The following is a 19,280-nucleotide window of genomic DNA, read 5'->3' on the forward strand; positions in this document are numbered from 1 at the left end:
TCATTCTCAGATTGTTTATTGCTACCATATAAATATACAGTAGATTGGGGGTGGAGGGGGATGGGAAATCTACTTTGCAAAAGCCGCAAAGCTCCATGAGTGTCCAAGAGAGGGAGATAATGAAGCTTTCCAGAGCTTTCTCGTGTGAGTTGTGTAGCATTAATCCACCTGAAGATGTTAAAGCCCCTAGGAGGAGGAAGACAAGCTTGTCACTCTGGGCGCACCAGTCGGTGTGAGGCTGCGGCGCAGAGACCTTGAGAGTCGGGACTCAGCACGTGTGGGGAGGCCTGTCCTGGGCCAGGCCGGCTCTGTGAAGGGGGGTGCTCGGGGCAGGGTGGGCCGCGCTCGCAGGGCCCGCTTCATCTCCCCGCCTTCATCTCCCAGACTCAGGGCTTCTGCCAGGCCCTGAGCCCCAGAGGGGCCTGCGGGGCCGATCCTGAACCTCCCCTGCATGCTCCCAGGCCCATTCCCACCTTCTTCCTCAGCCGCGGGGCCTCTGGCTTTGCCGCAAAGATTACGTACCCCAGTGGTGCCTTAGAAGAACTCCACGGAGCCAGCAAAGCATCATTCCATGAAGCAGGATTTTAAATTCGCTTTGAAGGAGCCATTGAAGGCGTTCTCTTCACTTTCTCCTGTAATACGTCTGTCAGCTCTATAGGCACCTTCTTTATTAAAATTGAAAACAAAAAATGATGGTGTCCATTTTCTTTAAGAATGCTGTGTTTGGGTGGAAGTTTTAAAAAATAAGTTTACGTGCTGTAAAAGGTGAGAAAATTAGTGTTCCTTCTCTAACTGGGTGTTGGGGCTAAAGTAGGTGGTTTTGCTCATTTTTAAAAACTATCCTGTTTCTTTGTTCCAAAACTTTTTTACTAGTGCACAGCTCTTTGAGAGTATATATATGTTCAAATTATATAATTTGAGTATATATGAGCATATGTATTTTGAGCATATGTTGAATATATCTTAAATACATATCACTGGAAACCAATATGAGAAATGATATTACAAATATCATAAATGGTAGCACTTTATAACAGTCTCTTACATTTTATTTCTGAACGGAATAAATTGCAATTCCTCAACACTGTGGTTTGACATTTTTCCATATATTGTATTTTTACTTAAAAAAATAAAACATGAATTTGAATAATATGAACTTGAAGATATTCATATTTGTCATAATGTATTGTTTGCAATTTTTTGCTTGTTTGAAAAGAAATCTGATATTTCGGGCTCTCCTTGCTGCTTGATGGTTTGAATTGTATAAAGTAGCACTGTTGCCCTCAAGACTAATGAGAACATGACAAATTTTGAGGTCCATGCCAAAAGAACATTTTGTTTTTAGAACATTAGCTGTAGAAAACCACATATTAGTGTCATGGTTTTCCTGTGTGATTTATCATAGATGTTGTGTTTTTTTTCAGTTGAAAAGCACAGTTCATTGTATTAAGTCATTCTTCTATCCATAGCATTTTAGACAGGTTTCATATATACCATTTTCAAATTAGTAAGAAAGGTAAAGGTTTCAGCACGCCCTGGTCTGATACAGATCCACACTGTGGAATCAGCCATGCCCATCTGTAAGTGTCTGAGGCTTTGATCCCCTCACTGTACCTGTGAAGTATCAGAGAATTTTTGCTGGATGTATTTGAATTACTGTAGCCTTCTCTTTTTCACATAAGAAACCCTAACTCTAAGAGCAGCCATTAATCCTCCAGTTCTAGTAGATCTGCCCCAGAATCAAGGTCAAAGAGTTCTGTGCCAATTCAAATAGGTTTTGGTGGTGACGTGTTTGAGCTTGGCAGTAGTGTTGTGATTGATTAATCACAACAGTAATATCTGTTGTGGGCTAATGATTAGGAGTAATGGCCTGAGTATCAGGTATTTCTTTATCCTGTGCCCATACCTAAGGAGGATTAAATCTGCAAAACATTGTCCCATTGTGTTGCCTTGGGCTTTAGTCTCCCTTCCACGGAGACTGTACTTGTTTTGAAGACTTGTTCATTTTCTAGTCAATGGTAAATGAGAAAACTTATTTGTAAGTCAGGGAGACTAGGTAAGAGTGTTTCCATATTGGCAAGTTTATTGTGATATCACAAAACGAAGCATGCAGTGAACTTTGTATTTTTTTAATTGTCTCTCTGGTTTTCTGAGTCTTGACACTTAAATATATAAATATATTATTAACACTACTTTAAAACTGAAATACCAAAATTTGTTGGAACTCTTCTGAGAACATGCTAGGCTCTCAGAATTGAAGACAGTATTTTCTTTTAGAATGGCAAAAATGTGTGTATGTAATTTGTCATTTGAACTTCATGGTCTACTTACGTTCTCAATTATAATATCATCCTCTCAGAAGGATTTGGCCAGCCCCTTAACATGGAGAACAGGAAGGAAAATGATTGTATATGAGAAGATAAAGCGGGCGGGCGATCACAGTAAGCTTCTGCCGGGTCTACCAAGCTCGGAGGATGGAAAGTTTGGGACTTGGGCCCAACAGCACAAAACTGAAGTTGGAAGGTCAACAGAGTGTGTGTTTCTTATTCCATCAAGTAAAACTGAGTCTTTGTTAATTAGTTTCATTGGACTCATTGGAATCTCCCTGTGAGAAGACCTGAATAGTCTTTTCCTTCCATTATTACTCACCTACCAAACTTCCAAGTCTACCAAACCTGGAAGGTCATAACTGCTTACATTACATGAAGTGATTATAACGTCCTCAGGAATTGATGTAAAGAAAGAAATCTTTTGTACATGTGGCGTTGGCATTCTTTGCAGAGAGAGATGAATCATTTTCTTCAACAAGTCCAGGACTTGACTTTGTGAAGACTGGCAGAGAGGGCAGCAGGAGACAGCTGGCTTTGTGTTCCAGCCCCTTGCCCAGCTGCCTTTCCTTTGTAGGGGCTGGTATTCTTCAGGATGAAATGACCTGTGGCTAGATATGTCTTCACAGGGCTTTTCTCATGGCTCAGCAGTAAAGAATCCACCTGCAATGCAGGAGATGTAGGTTCGATTCCTGGGTAGGGAAGATTCCTTGGAGGAGGGCATGGCAACCCGCTCCAGTATTCTTGCCTGGAGAATCCCGGGGACAGAGGAGCCTGGTGGGATACGGTCCATAGGGTGGCAAAGAGGCAGACACGGCTGAAGTGACCGAGCATGCATACGTGCACGTGCGTTCATACCTTAGAGGATTCTTGTAGAAGGAAACCACGTGCGAGATCCCTGTGGATGTTTTAAGATGTTACCTTCCTGGCAGCTGTGATTGTGTTATTTTGACCGTCAATAATTGAATTTAATATTCTCTAGAACAAAGGGTGGGTTAAGAGGGTCTCAAAAATCATAATGAACATCTCTTTGAAACTCCATGCCATTTTCAGCCACAGTAGTGTTAGTGTAACATAGCAGGTATGATATGAGCCTTGGACAGACCTGAATATAAATATGAGTGTCCCCACTAAGCTAGCTGATATGGCATTAGGAGAAACTGGTTAACTTCCAATTCTATAAAAATGTTAAAAAAAAGAAAGCCTGCCATGTAGGACTGTGGTAGAGTAGAAATATCTGGAAAAGAAGTCCTTAGTGTAAAATGAAAGGAAAAGCAGAGCTTTGCATTTAATATGAAAGCTTTGAGATGTGTCTGCTTCCAGGTCAATCCTTGTTGGGGGAGAAGAAGGAGTAGAAAAAATTAAACTTAAGATGCCTATCAAAAGCTGCTCTGTTCATCAGGAACTTTTTGTAAAGCTTTTATTCAGGGTTTTAAAGCAAAGCTAGTCTCATGGTTTCCTGTTGGGCAAAGTGGAGATACGCAGGTTGATAATAGGAAATTTCACAAGTTGAATAACCATATGAACTGATGTTCTCATGGATTAATGTCAGGCCAGAGGAGGAGGGTCTGCCAAGGACCCCGGTCTTCTGCCCCAGCTCTGGGTGGATGCTGTGGGTGACACCCTGGAGATACGAATGGCATGCTCATCAGATGTTCAGAGGTCACAGAGCTAGAGGGGAGAACCAGGAAGCCCCACCCCAGAGTGTGGATTCAGAGAGATCTTGAGGGGCTGGAAGAGTGGCTCCAGAGACACTACATGAAATACAGGTTGGAGGCCCAAATTCCAGGAGACCACCCACTGTCAGTTTAGTGTGGGCTGACAAGCAGCGTGATGTCTCACCTTCTACCGTGGTCCCAAATCCCGTGAAAACACCTTATCACCTGGAGGGCTTATTGACGTAAGACTGCGGGGCCCATCTCTAGGGTTTCTGATTCAGCTGCTCTGCACTGGAGCTGGGGAGGCCATGTTTTGATGAGATCTCAGATGATGCTGAGAAAGTACTGCGTTAGAAGAAAAACCTTGCTCAGATCTGGGAACATGGCTGTCATCTCCTGATGTATGGAAGACATTCTGCATTTCTTTCTTTCAGTTAGGTCAAAAGCCAGAAGGATGAAAAGAATTCTGGCAACCAGGTACTATTAGGGGCCATGGAGGATAGAAGAGCATATGGAGAAGAGAAAAACTTCAGGGATGTAGTTAGTCCTACCTCCAGCCCTTGAGAGATCAACATGCTGAAGAGTCTTGGTTGAGTGTATACATTGGAACCAGATAAACCTGGGTTTGATTGAGGATTCTGCCATCCTTTTCTGTATTTGACAAATACTTCTATGGTGCTAAGTACCAGGCACTGTTGCAAATGTTTTACACATATGAAATGAAAGTCACTCAGTTGTGTCCGACTCTTTGAACCCCGTGGACTATACAGTCCATGGAATTCTCCTGGACAGAATACTGGAGTGGGTAGCCTTTCCCTTCTCCAGGGGATCTTGCCAATCTAGGGATGGAACCCAGGTCTCCCACATTGCAGGCGGATTCTTTACCAGCTGAGCCATGAGGGAAGTCCCTTTGCACATAAAAGCTCATTTAACCCTCATAAAAAAAAAAATCTCATAAAGTAGGTTCAGAGAGGCTGAGCAACTTTCCTAAGGTCACAGAGCTCGGGAGTGGTAGAACTGGGATTCAGGCTCAGCAGCTGCATTGGAGTCCATGTTCCTAAATAGCACATCATGCTGCCTCTCTTCATTCCCTCCTCTCCACTTCGTGACTGTGAGTCCTTAGCGACATCCCCAACTTCTTGTGACTCAGTTCCTTCATCTTTGAAATAGACACACTCCTTTTCTCATAGGGTTGTTCCAAAGAGCCGAAAGGGATAGTGTTTATAGAGCATCTCGCATGTGTCTGGTGTGTGGACTTTTGTGATACTCAAAACTAGGAGCAGTGGATAAAGTTAGGGTGGGCCACACTGTGACTCAGAAGTATTAAAACCTATCTTATCAGTTCCTGGGTCTGGGAACAGTGCTAGGGCATCAGCTTTGGTGGAGGACAGTCTGAGGACCCAGATGGCCCTCCAGTGGGACCATCAGCAGTAGCATTCACACCTTGATGGGGAGGCTGGACTAACTGATACTCTGGCTTTAAAAACATTCTATGACTGTGGAAAACACTGACTTCATTCATTGGAAGTATCAGCCTTCGTCAGATGGTTTGGTTATTTCCCCTTTGCTCGCTGAAAGACTTATGTAGATTCTCCAAGATTCTGCCTGTCACAGATAAGGTGGTTGTAAAAGTCAGTTACCCAAACTATTTCCTATTTTCACCCATATCTCATCTTTACCAGTGCAGAACCTGTTCATAGCTTGTTACTCTTCAACACTGTCTTCTACATGTCAACAAGTACTAATGTCCAGTAGCTATTTCTTGCCTGGTTTCTCTATACCTTAGTTTTCCTTAGTAACAATGCAGTTTGATTTTTTTGCATGTACCTGAAACCTTCACATTTTAAAGCACTGGTGATTATTTTCAGAGATATCTCATTATACTCCTAAGAAGTAGGTTGAATGTGTTCCCTGAGATACGTGTACAAATATGATAAGGAATACAAGACAACTGAGAGAAAAAGCTTATCTGGGTGCCGTGTTCTGTTGGGGAATTTCACAGCAAGGGGTAGCACTAATGTTGATGCCCAAGGTTTGTGATGGTGGAGTTCACTTGAAGTCCTTTCCTGTGTGGCTCCTGCATGCAGGGGCAGCTCCCTTACTGGGCTGCCTCCAGAATTAATTTAACAACTCATAAATCTATCGAGTCTATTAAATACTAGCCACTGTGCCAAGAGCACAGTGTTCTGTGACTGTAGTTCTGTCTGTAATTGGATAGAACTGATTTTGGAGAAGGACAGATATCTAACTAGACAATTACAGAGGCAGGGGGTTACCTGCAAAGATAAAGGCAAACCCTGGGTTCTATGAGCTAGTTCAGACTGGGTGTCTACTGGGAAGATCATGGAGACCTTCCCAGAGGAGGTACTGCTGGGTCTGTTTTGAAGAATTAGTAGTAGTAAGACTAAGAAAATCATGGGCGTGTGTGTGTGTGTGTGTGTGTGTGTGTGTGTGTGTGTGTGAACCTAGTGGCCTCTTACCCCACTAGGTTTCCAGAATCCTAGCACCTGGGCCTTTACTCTGCAGGCAGCAGTTTGAAAGAAAGCTTTTTTTTTTTTTTTTTTTCTGGAAAATCTGAGCTGCCTAGGAACAAGGATCTCAAGATATTGAATCAGGGGTACCTGAATCTGCCTGCAAAGCAGGAGACCTCAGTTTGATTCCTGGGTCAGGAAGATCCACTGGAGAAGGGATAGGCTACCCACTCCAGTATTCTTGGGCTTCCAAGCTGGTAAAGAACCCACCTGCAATGCAGGAGACCGGGGATCCATCCCTGGGTTGGGAAGATCCCCTGGAGAAGGGAACAGCTACCCACTCCAGTATTCTGGCCTGGGGTCACAAAGAGTCAGACACGACTGAGTGACTTTCACTTTCCTTTTTTTCACCCTGAATTATGCCCAACCTTATCAATCTTAAAGGTAAAAGATAAACTTGAGAAAACCTCCTGGAAAGGAGAAGAAAAGGATGCTGATGGTAAATAGAAGAAAGAAGATAAATGAAGGATCGGTTCTGTCCGTTCAATATCTTAAGAAGAGATGTATCGGAGAGAGAAAACAGGAAAAATGAACAGAAGGAACCCACTAACAAAATAACTCAAAAGAGTGCACAAGGGCGCAGAGACTGGGGAGCTGACGCTCATCCTCTCTGACGGTAAATAGGTTCCGCCTGAAACTGAAATGTTGGGTGATACATTCATGCCGTCAGCAACATGAAGGTTAAAGCCTTCTTTTTCTTTAAGTGAAAGTGCTCGGGTGGTTATCCCTAGGGAGAGTGGAGGAGACGGGAAGAGGAGTTGGGAGAGAAGGTTTCCATAGTACATCTTATAAAACTATTTGATACTTTATGTGGAAGTATACATTTGACAAAAATAAAAACCAAAAAACTTTCTAAAACTGTTTGGTGAAAGAACAGACTAAACACTAATGGGGGGGAGGGGGAATGACTGAGCTTGAAGATAGCAGTGATGAAGTTGCCCAGCATACAGTTAGGATGTGGCAGTTCAGACTAAAGGACAGCTCTGAGTCCTGGACAGGATAACTGAAAGTGGATCCACACGGAGTCTCATCCTGATGAGAATGCAGCCAGTCAAATGGAAAGGGAGTGGGGATAACATTACTTGCAAGGTAACCATCCTCAAACAGCCAGTTAGCCTCCTCCCAGTAACAGTAGTAGCTGGATAGCAGAAGAATGTGATTTTCAAAATGCTGAGCGAAATCGTCAACCCGCAAATTCTGTACTGGCTAAGGGAGAACTCAAAACTGGGGGCAAATTAAAAACCTGTCCAAATAAATCAGACTGGACTAATTAACCTTGTGGAAAGAACTGTTAAGAGATATACTTGAAGGAGAAGAAAATTGAGCAAGAAAAATGGGGACAACAATGAGTAAAGAAATTGGTAAACATTATGGGAAATTTAAATAAGCACTGTTGGTAAAACAATAGCAACACCAGTAATAGTAAAAGCTTTTGATGAGTGTTTGTAAAAAATAATATAGAACTTAACTGTTGCACCATAATAGCATGGAGTGAAGGGGAAATGGAAGTAGTATCTTCCACATTCCATCTATTATTTTAGAGAGGAATAGAGATAGTGATTCTCTTTAGATTTTGGTTGGTATACAGATTTGGGGATGAGCTCCATAGAAATAGAATAACTTATAAACCAGAGGTAGGGAATAAAGAAAGTTTAATCAGTTCAGTAGATGCAGAAGAGAAGGGAAAAAAGGACGAAGGAAGAAGCATGGCCAATAGAAAATAACGTCAATAAATATTAGGTCCAAAGAAATCGGTCCAGTTGGAATAGGTCCAAATATATATTTAACCACAGTAAAAAGGTGAAAGTACTGAACTCTCCAGCTTGAAGACAGAGGTGGCCAGAGTGCATAAAAATTTGAGCTCCAGCTGTATATATACTGTTACAAACATCATACCTAAAACACAGTCTCAAAAACTTTGAGTGTAATGGGATGGACGTTGATATATCAGATAAAGAGGAATTAAAGCTAAAGTAACAATATTATGTTAACTAAAATATTAAGGGCAGACTTAAGAAAAGACTCTGTCATCACCATTTGTCATTTGGACCACAATTTAATGACATAGATTTATCTTTATTTGTGTTGAAAAATTTACCAAGTTAATACGGCCATTTCTTAAAGATGTGCTTGGACCCTTTAAAAGTGTCAGCAATTCTCTCATAAAAGATACCATTGAACAGAGTGCTCCATCAGTCTCCTACGTGGTGGTGGTGTTTACCTGGATGTGACTTACATGAGTAGTTCTTTATCCGTATTTGTTCATTATGTGTGTGTGTGCTGTTGTGTTCAACTCTTTGTGACCCTACGGACTGAAGCTCGCCAGGCTCCTCTGTCAGTGGAATTTCCCAAGCAAAATTACTGAAGTGGGGTGCCATGTTCTATTCCAGGGGATCTTCCTGACCCAGGGATCAAATCTGCATCTCTGTGTCTCCTGCATTGCCAGGCAGATTCTTTACCACTCATGCCACCTGGGAAGCCCATGCATATGCATATAGCCACTCATTTTTTTAGATTCTTTCCCCACATAGGTTATTACAGAGTATTGGGTAGAGTTCCCTGTGCTATATGTAGGTCCTTGTTTGTTATCTTGGAGAAGGCAATGGCAACCCACTCCAGTACTCTTGCCTAGAGAATTCTGTGAACAGAGGAGCCTGGTGGGCTGCTGTCCATGAGGTCACACAGAGTCGGACACAGCTGAAGCGACTTTGTCTGCATGCCTGCAGTGGAGAAGGAAATGGCAACCCACTCCAGTATGCTTGCCTGGAGGATCCCATGGACAGAGGAGCCTGGTGGGCTGCCGTCTGTGGGGTCGCACAGAGTCGACACGACTGAAGCGACGCAGCAGCAGCGTTAGTGACCTATTTTATGTACAGGACAGTGAGTTCCCTACATATGCACTTTCGAGTTCTGTGCATTCAAAGCTGTGAACTGTGTTCGCGTGTCCAATCACTCATTAGTCCACGCACCTGGTGCACATTGTTGTGTGCGTGTGTCCTCTACGAAAGGTTGTGTCCGTGTGCACGTCACTGTATAGCACTGTATACGGTACAGTAGTGCGGTACCTTTGTTCCAAGCCCAGGATGTTTGGAAGCAAGTGTAAAAGCCGTGGTGATGGAGCTGGTCGTGCTAGTGGACTTTTCAAGATACTCTGCTGTGAGATTAGAAATGTTTTTTTGTTGTGTTTGTTTTTATGTATTGTTTGTGTGAGAAGTATTATAAACCTATTGCAGTGCAGTGTTACATAGCCGATTGTGTTAGCTGGGCCTAGGCTAGCATTATGGGACTTAGGTGCTCTGAGAACAGAACTCGTTCGTCTGTAGGGGACTTACAGTAGTGGGTAGCATGCTTGACTTTGAAGCTTCCTTCACGTAGCAGTAACATAATTACCTGTGCCTTTAAAAAGAATGTCGGCAGGGTCTGTACAGATGATTGTCAAATTTTAAAATGAGATGGTGTAAAGAGAGCTCTTTGCCGCCTCCTTCACACACTTGTTCTACTAACAGGGTGAAAATGAAGTCGCTCAGTCGTGTCCGACTCTGTGCAACCCTGTGGACCCGCCGTCCCTGGGAGTCTCAGGCTCCTCCGTCCCTGGGAGTCTCAGGCAAGAACACTGGAGTGGGCTGCCATTGCCTTCTCCAACTACTAACAAAGTTATGCAGAAATCTTAATCCGTTTAACATTCTGTTAAGGTTTCAGCTACTTCTTTCTCCCGTCATAAGGAGCCCTTGCTACAGAAAACAGGTCCAAGTTCTTACTAATCAGGCCAAGGCAATCTCTTTGTCAATTGCGGAGCCCCAACAGATCCTGCGGACAAGCACCCCTCCTCTGTCCAGAAGGGAAGCCAGGTTGTGTAACCTGACTCCCCGCCGGGAGCGGGGTTACTGGACGATGTGGGTGGAAAAAGCTTCTTGCTCCTGCACAGAAGCAGATCGGCTTTGGGGACTAGCTCCACTGGGCTAGGTGCCTTGCCCAGAAGGGGGTAGGGCTGGTAGCCTGAGAAACTGGGTATTTTTCCCAGGCTTCTGGGTCACCGCTACTGCCTTTCAATGCCCTTTAAAAAGCACCTCGAGGAAACTTCTCGTTGGCAGCTGAGGAGCCTGCTAGTTCCAGGGGAACAATCTGAGCAGGAGGAAAGAATCGTCTCCCCTCTCTGTTTTGCAGGCTCCTGAAAAGTGGGATGTAGCACATTTGTTTTAGACCCAGGGCAGAAAGCAACAGTTTAGAACGTGTTTTGTTCTGTTGGGATTCTTCGAGTAATCTGATTTCCTTGCTACTTATTTCTGTAAAACAATTTTAATCACGTAGGTATTTCCCTGACATTTAATAGTTTGGACCGGGTTGTGATCTTACCGATACCTTGCTCCCGAAATGCTGCAGGTGATAATTCTGTTTATTTCAGAGGACTCCACATCTGAGACTTTTCTCAAGAAAGCCATCTCCTTCTCATAACCGTCTGTTCTGTTTGACTTGAGTCACTTATTCCAGGACTGTGGCTGTCAACTGTGTGATTTTGGGGGTTTTTTTTGGATTGATTTGTTTAGATCAAAGAACACGTTAACCCTTTGTAAAGGTATAATACTGTGTACCAGTTGTTCAGGTTGTTTATAAACCTGTATTTATGCTGAGCCCCTGGCCCATTTCAAATATATATATATATTTTTTACATTTTATTGTTCTTAATTATCAAAGGAATAATTCTTGTTAGTTAAAAAAAAACAACAACGCTGGAAATGTTGAAAAATAAGAGGACTTCATCCCGGGCTCACTGTGTGGCACCATTTAGCACCCGTGACTAGCTCTAATACGGGCCACGGTCCTTGACCTTCCCCAGTCGATGAAAATTGACTAGACGCCAAACAAGAAATTCAGGCAAGGTTTTATTGGGGCTCCTCCTGCATGGAGGGCAACAGGAACAAGGAACAGGTTCCCTTACTCGCTCCCTGAGGGGATGGTGAGCTTGTACTTTGTAGAGGGTGAGGGTAGGGGTGTGTCCAGGGGTGGGGCTGGAAGGTCTCAGGTGGTCTGCCCTGCCCTTTGATGATGTTGAGTTCAGGGGGCATGCGCAGTACCCTGCTTTTGCCCCTGACTCTTCAGAAGTGGCAGTTGGGCTTTCTTGGTCTTCGTGTGTCTTTTGTCGGTACTCGGCCCCAACTGCGCGTGCTCTCAGTTATTGTTAGTCCCTTGTAGTTTCTTTGTATTTTGTTGAGGGAGGAAAGGTCCGTCCAGGTGCGACTGCTGCAGCAGAAGGTCCCAGCCTGTCTCAGCTTGAAGAACAAAAAGGTTTTCTGCAACACGTGGTCACGCATCTGGAGTGCTAGAATGTCAGACTGCAAAGGGAGAAGTTATTTGCTCAAAGCATCTCAATTTCAAGGAGCAATATTTGGCCCCTAAATGGGGAGGTGATTTTGCCTGAGGTCATCATTTTAATGTTTCAGGGCCTTGGCCTTTAAACCCTAGTCCTTGACACTTAGGACCCCTTCCGGCTATCACACTGCTGACAGGGTTTTAACTTGTAATCATTCATTTTTAAGATCTTTTATTATTATTCTGATTGCAAAAGTAAGAAATGATCTTCATGGACACTCATCTGTCATCTCCCCAGCCATCACTGAAATGGTGGTGTGTTTTCTTCCAAGCATTTTTCTGTGCCGTCTTTGTACAGAAATGGGGTCAGACTTCCCATAATTTTCTATACTGCCTTATTGTCTTAATATATGATGACTTTATTCCATGTCATTGAATGAAATTCCTTAAAACTATCCTTAGTAACTGCAATGGCAGTCTCTCCTATAGATTACCATAACATCTAAGAAGTCCCATTCAGGGTCATTTGAGAAGGCACCCTTTTGTCAACAGGAAGATGTTGTCTTGAACACAGCTGGATGTAAATCCTTGCTTATTTCACAGGCTGTCTAGAAACCCCTGAGCATAGAAATCATAGTTGGTCTATAATTTAGAAAATTCTTGGAAGGCTAGTGAATTGCTGAGACCTAAAGTTACTTCATGTCACTAGATTAGATATTCTTCATTTAAAGTAAATAAAATCAGATCTCTTTAGAGAACAAATCTACTAACTCTGACTTGGTCAAAGTTGACTGCAGTTCAGTCGCTCAGTCATGTCCAACTCTTTGCAATCCCATGGACTGTAGCACGCCAGGCCACCCTGTCCATTACCAACTCCCAGAGCTTACTCAAACTCATGTCCATTGAGTCGGTGATGCCATCCAACCATCTCATCCTCTGTTGTCCCCTTCTCCTCCCACCTTCAATCTTTCCCAGCATCAGGCTCTTTTCAAATGAGTCAGCTCTTCGCATCAGGTGGCCAAAGTATTGGAGTTTCAGCTTCAGCATCAGTCCTTCCAATGAACACCCAGGACTGATCTCCTTTAGGATGGACTGGTTGGATCTCCTTGCAGTCCAAGGCACTCTCAAGAGTCTTCTCCAACACCACAGTTCAAAAGCATCAGTTCTTTGGCACTCAGCTTGCTTTATAGTCTAACTCTCACATCCATACATGACTACTGGAAAAACCATAGCCTTGACTAGACGGACCTTTGTTGGCAAAGTAATGCCTCTACTTTTTAATATACTGTCTAGGTTTATCATAGCTTTTCTTCCAAGGAGCAAGTTTCTTTTAATTTCATGGCTACTGTCACCATTTGCAGTGATTTTGGAGCCCAAGAAAATAAAGTTTGTCCCTGTTTCCATTGTTTCCCCATCTATTTGCCGTGACATGAAGTGGTGGGACCAGATGCCATGATCTTAGTTTTCTGAATGTTGAGCTTTAAGCCAACTTTTTCACTCTCCTCTTTCACTTTCATCAAGAGGCTCTTTAGTTCTTTTTCGCTTTCTGCCATAAGGGTGATATCATCTGCATATCTGAGGTTATTGATATTTCTCCCGGCAATATTGATTCCCCCTTGTGCTTCCTCCAGCCCAGCGTTTCTCATGATGTACTCTGCATATAAGTTAAATAAGCAGGATGACAATATACCGCCCTGACATACTCCTTTCCCGATTTGGAACCAGTCTGTTGTTCCATATCCAGTTCTAACTGTTGCTTCCTGACCTGCATGCAGATTTCTCAGGAGGCAGGTCAGGTGGTCTGGTATTCCCATCTCTTGAAGAATTTTCCACAGTTTGTTGTGATCTACACAGTCAAAGGCTTTGACATAGTCAATAAAGCAGAAATAGATGTTTTTCTGGAACTCTCTTGCTTTTTCAATGATCCAATGGATGTTGGCAATTTGATCTCTGATTCCTCTGCCTTTTCTAAATCCAGCTTGAACATCTGGAAGTTCACAGTTCACATACTGTTGAAGCCTGGCTTGGAGAATTTTGAGCATCACTTTACTAGCGTGAGAGATGAGTGCAGTTGTGCAGTAGTTTGAGCATTCTTTGGCATTGCCTTTATTTGGGATTGGAATGAAAACTGACCTTTTCCAGTCCTGTGGCCACTGCTGGGTTTTCCAAATTGGCTGGCATATTGAGTACGACACCTTCACAGCATCATCTTTTAGGATTTGAAATAGCTCAACTGGAATTCCATCACCTCCACTAGCTTTGTTTGCAGTGACGCTTCCTAAGGCCCACTTGACTTCACATTCCAGGATGTCTGGCTCTAGGTGAGTGATCACACCATCGTGATTATCTCAGTCATGATGATCTTTTTTGTAAATTCTTCTGTGTATTCTTGCCACCTCTTCTTAATATCTTCTGCTTCTGTTAGGTTCATAACATTTCTGTCCTTTATTGTGCCCATCTTTGCATGAAATGTTCCCTTGGTATCTCTAATTTTTTTTTAAAAAGACTTCTAGTCTTTCCCATTCTATTGTTTTCCTCTATTTCTTTGCACTGATCGCTGAGGAAGGCTTTCTTATCTCTCCTTGCTCTTCTTTGGAATTCTGCATTCAAATGGGAATGTCTTTCCTTTTTTCCTTTGCTTTTTGATTTCTTCTTTTCACAGCTATTTGTAAGTCCTCCTCAGACAGCCATTTTGCTTTTTTGCATTTCTTTTTCTTGGGGATGGTCTTGATCACTGCCTCCCATACAATGTCATGAACCTCTGTCCATAGTTCTTCAGGCACTCTGTCTATCAGATCTAATCCCTTGAATCTGTTTTTCACTTCCACTGTATAATCATAAGGGAGTTAATTTAGGTCATACCTGAATGGTCTAGTGGTTTTCCCTTTCTTCAGTTGAAGTCTGAATTTGGCAATAAGGAGTTCATGATCTGAGCCACAGTCAGCTCCCAGTCTTGTTTTTGCTTAATCATTGTTTATTAGCCACGTGTCTGTTTTATTAGCCAACTGCAAGAAGATTTAGAATAATATGCCTCATTGCTTGGTCGATAAAGCCTCTGTCTTCAAAGTGTTATTTTACAATGTTAATAAAGCAAATAATAGTAATTATAGTAATAGCTAAGGAGATCCAACTGGTCCATCCTAAAGGAAATCAGTCCTGAATATTCATTGGAAGGACTGATGCAAAGCTGAACTCCAATACTTTGGCCACCTGATACAAAGAACTGACTCACCTGAAAAGACCCTGATGCTGGGGAAGATTGAAGGCAGGAGGAGAAGGGAACAACAGAGGACGAGATGGTTGGATGGCATCACCGACTCATGGACATGAGTTTGAGTAAACTCTGGGAGCTGGTGATGGGCAGGGAGGCCTGGCGTGCTGCAGTCCATGGGGTCATAAAGAGTCAGACATGACTGAGTGACTGAACTGAACTGAACTATTTCTTGAGCATATGCAGTATAATAGCTAGGTTGCAAGTTCTTTACAAACATTATACTCAGTCTTCATAAGGACCCCACAAAGTAGGCACTAGTCTTATCCCACTTTATAGAGAAAGAAACTCTAACTCAGAGAGGTTAAGTAACTTGCCTGATGTGGTGCAGTATGTGAGTGGCAGAACGCAGACTTAAACCCAGGACTGCTTCACTCCAACCCAAGATTGGGGTCAACTTCTTCAAAGTAATTCTGGGAATTAGTTTTTTTGTGATGATTTAAATTCCTTTCTTAGCAGTGGTACTTAGCCTTTTGAGAATTGTACAGCCATTTGAAAATCTGTACCATTGCCTAGAAAACGGTCTGTTTGAAAAGATTGTTGTTGTTGCTATTGTTTAGTTGCTAAGTCGTATCTGACTCTTTGTGACCCTTGGACTGTAACCTGCTGAGCCCCTCTGTCAGTGGGATTCTCCAGACAAAAATACCCGAGTGGGGGGCCGTGCCCTCCTCCAGGAGATCTTCCTGACCCAGGAATTGAACCCCTGTCTCCTGCATTGGCAGGCAAGTTCTTCACAATTATTTAGTGAAATATGAAGTAAAACCTTCATGTTCTCCCTGCTTAGTTAGATCAGGGTAGGTTAAAGGAACAGGGGTCAATTATTTAAACATTAGTCTGTATGACCTGTTAAGAAAATGAAAAAAAAAAATCTGGTGCAAAAGAAAATCATGAGAATTATAAAAGCAACACAATGGTTTGAACATTTTCTGTGCCGCTGCTCCCCACATTAATGCGTATAATTGAGAGTAAATTGTTTTTTAGTGCAATTTTTCTGATCATCTCTGAACTCTCTGATGCTCCTGATGATGTTAGCTTTAGATTTTAAACCAGTAGATTTATTTTCTTAGTGTGCAAGAAAACAAGAAATAGTAACTTCAGCTTAATTTTAGATAGGTAAGTCACAGATGGATAAGCCTGTCATTTTAACTTTCCTGTATATTTTGCTCTTCAAATGACAGAGTGCACCATTGTAATACATTCTAAAATGCCAGTAAGATAATGTGCTAAATGAAATCTGTTTAAATTTCAGGGAAGTGGCAGCAAAGTTGTGGGACAGCCGCTAAGGTGTTAGGTAGATGCTTTCTGGTGTATGCGAAATGATTTCTTAGAATTGAAAGGCTAAAATTTAACTCTCCTGCCCTATTGACTTCAATGTATTTTGAAAGTAAAATGTGATATTGAGCTTCTCAGAATACAAATAAATAAGTTCTCAGTTAATATTTACATTATAAGTACTTGTATAAAAACTAGGTACGGGGGGCTTCCCTGGTGGTCCAGTGGTTAGGACGCTGCGCTTCCACTGCAGGGGGCTCAATTCAGCATCTTCTCAGGCCCCAGGTGGCACTAGTGGTAAAGAACCCACAATGCAAGAGATGTAAGAGACGCAGGTTCAATCCCTGGGTCAGGAAGATCCCCTAGAGGAGGGCATGGTAACCCACGGCAGTATTCTTACCTGGAGAATCCCACGGACAGAGGAGCCTGACGGGCTATAGTCTGTGGGGTCACAAAGAGTCAGACCGGAGTGAAGCAACTTAGCATACACGCATGCAAAGATCCCACATGCCATGTGGCATGGCAGAAAAAGGAAGTTAATATAAACAAAAAAGAAAAATTTAAAAAATACCACTTGCAAGAATTCTTTTCTCTTTAGAATATGTATAATATGTAATCTATTTGAGGATTAAAGTCTATCTGAGGCTCTATCTAAACATCACCTTTGTGTTACTGTGGGTTCAGAGTTGCATCTTTCTTGTTGAACAACGTGAGTCTGATTCTCCCTGAGCTTACATCACACCTCGGCCATCAGCTGGATAATTTTTCAGGCTACTGATACGAGATTTGCTGCAGTGTGAGGGAAGGAGAAGACTGTCGACTCAGTCAGTTTTACCATTTATAATAGGTTTGACGGAGGAAATTGAAAGTCAGAGGTAAATTATCAGCAGCCAATGCATGAACTGGTACCCTACCGAGTGGCCTGAAAGAGTTGAAAATATTTAACTCACTGAGAGTCAATGAGATTGCAGTAGGGGAGAAGGAAGTTTTTTTTTTCAATGCCCCAAAGCAATTGAATGTAAATTAAAGACCATCATTTCAGCCTTCTGTCAAAGTTGCAGGGTCTGGAGCCTAGGAAGCCAGCTGACCAGAGTTCCAAAGCCATCAACCAGTCACAGCTGCTGCTTCTTTTAGAAAAGGAAAACTGACCCCCAAAGACAGTATCGGCCGAAAACGACCGCTGTCATTTAGCCTCACGGTGTTTTCTTTTCTTACACATCGCTGCATCTCTTTAGAACCCCACTCTCAGATGTGGGCCCTGGCCCAGCCCCGTCGACAGCTCTGTGAGCTTGTCAGACACGCAGAGTCTCAGCTCCCCGCCCAGCTCTGCTCGCCCGGGGCCTGCATTTGACGGGGCACCCTGGGGATGCCTTAAAATCCGCCAAGCTTTGCTGTGAACGGGGAAGCAGTGAGTGGAATGGCTGCTGCTGTCACGACTCTGAAGGCTTCTCGGAGCTTCCAGATAGTCCCAGCTCTTCTTTCAAAGTAGTGTCCGAGGGTGGACTTGCGCACGCAGCGGGGGAGAGAGTGGGCCGGATGGAGACAGTAGCGTCCAGGTGGATGCGCTGTCGGGTGTAAGACGGGAGGCTGGTGCGCAGGCGCCTGCAGCGCAGGATGCCCGCTCCGCCGTCGGTGATGACCCGGAGCGCTGGGGTGAGGGCAGGGGAGGCGGGCTAGGGAAGGAGGGGGCGTCTGGACAGTTACGGCTGCTGTGGAAACACAGCAGAAACCACAACACTGTACAATGTAAAAGTATATCTATTTAAATTAAAAATAAAAATAATGTATAAAAGAAAAGTGATGTCCTCACCAGGAAGCCCCACCTCTGGTTTAGAGAATTGTGAGGCCAGAAAGCTCCTTTCCACCAGGAATTCCTTCCCTGCCTCCCTCAGTTCTATCCAAAGCATGCGTAGTCCATCAAAGCCTCGTCAATCCCACAGGGAGGTGAAATTTGCCAGTTTGTGACACTAAAAATACTGGAACCCCACAATTTTTTTTTAGTTGTATCTTCTTTTCCACCAAACTACTTCTAGAAGGACCAACAGATTAGAAATTAGAGGGATTCGCAAATCGCCACCTTTGCCCCCTCACTTTCAACCAAGGATAAATGCTAACTAACGGCTAAATGAATACAAAGTCTGGAAGAGCCTTGTTAAATGAACCTGGAGGGTAGACAGGCTGGTTACTGAATGAGGAAAGAGGTGAACGCTTTCGTCACTATCGGGTACAGAACTCTATTTCAGAGGCTGGGGTTGACATACACTACTGTGTATAAAAGAGAGAGTTAACGGGAACCTGCTGTTTCACACAGGGGCTCGACTCCGTGCTCCGTGGTGACCTTAATGGGGAGGAAATCCGAGAAAAGGGGGATCGATGGGTACATACAGCGGATTCATTTTGCTGTACAGTAGACATTAACACAACATTGTAAAGCAACTATACTCCAATTCAAAAAAAAAAAAAAAGAAAACAAACCTCTATTTCACTGTCACACAAGGTGGAGAGAAACCTTGGTTTCTTTTCTTTTTTAGTTTTTATTGGAGTATAGTTGATTTACAGTGCTGTGTTAGTTTCAGGAAAGTTTCAGTGTACAGTAAAGTGAACCAGTTTATACGTATCTCCACTCTTTTAGATTCTTTTCCCATATTGGCCATCACAGAGTATTGAGTGGAGTTCCCTATGCTCTACCATAGGTCCTTGTTGTATATTTTATACATAGTAGTGTGGATGTGTCTGTTGGAACCTCTTTTTCTTTGAAGGCAGTTTCTATCCGGTGACAGCCAAGACAGATGGAATGAACGCATTCCTCTAAGCTTCAAAAATTCTTTCAACTTATTTTTAAACGACTTGCTTTCAGAGTCTGAAAGGGCCATGTACTTTCTTACCAACTTATGTGAGAAGATAATAGTTTGCA

At 43.1% G+C, this 19,280-nt stretch overlaps 1 protein-coding gene across 7 annotated transcripts in view; it reads left to right on the plus strand.

Moving 5' to 3' along the window:
* Positions 1–19,280, plus strand: part of THRB (thyroid hormone receptor beta) — a 415,008-nt gene that overhangs the window by 19,437 nt on the left and 376,291 nt on the right. The window lies entirely within an intron of this gene.

This window comes from Odocoileus virginianus, chromosome 32 (assembly GCF_023699985.2).
Source record: "Odocoileus virginianus isolate 20LAN1187 ecotype Illinois chromosome 32, Ovbor_1.2, whole genome shotgun sequence".
Lineage (NCBI taxonomy): Eukaryota > Metazoa > Chordata > Mammalia > Artiodactyla > Cervidae > Odocoileus > Odocoileus virginianus.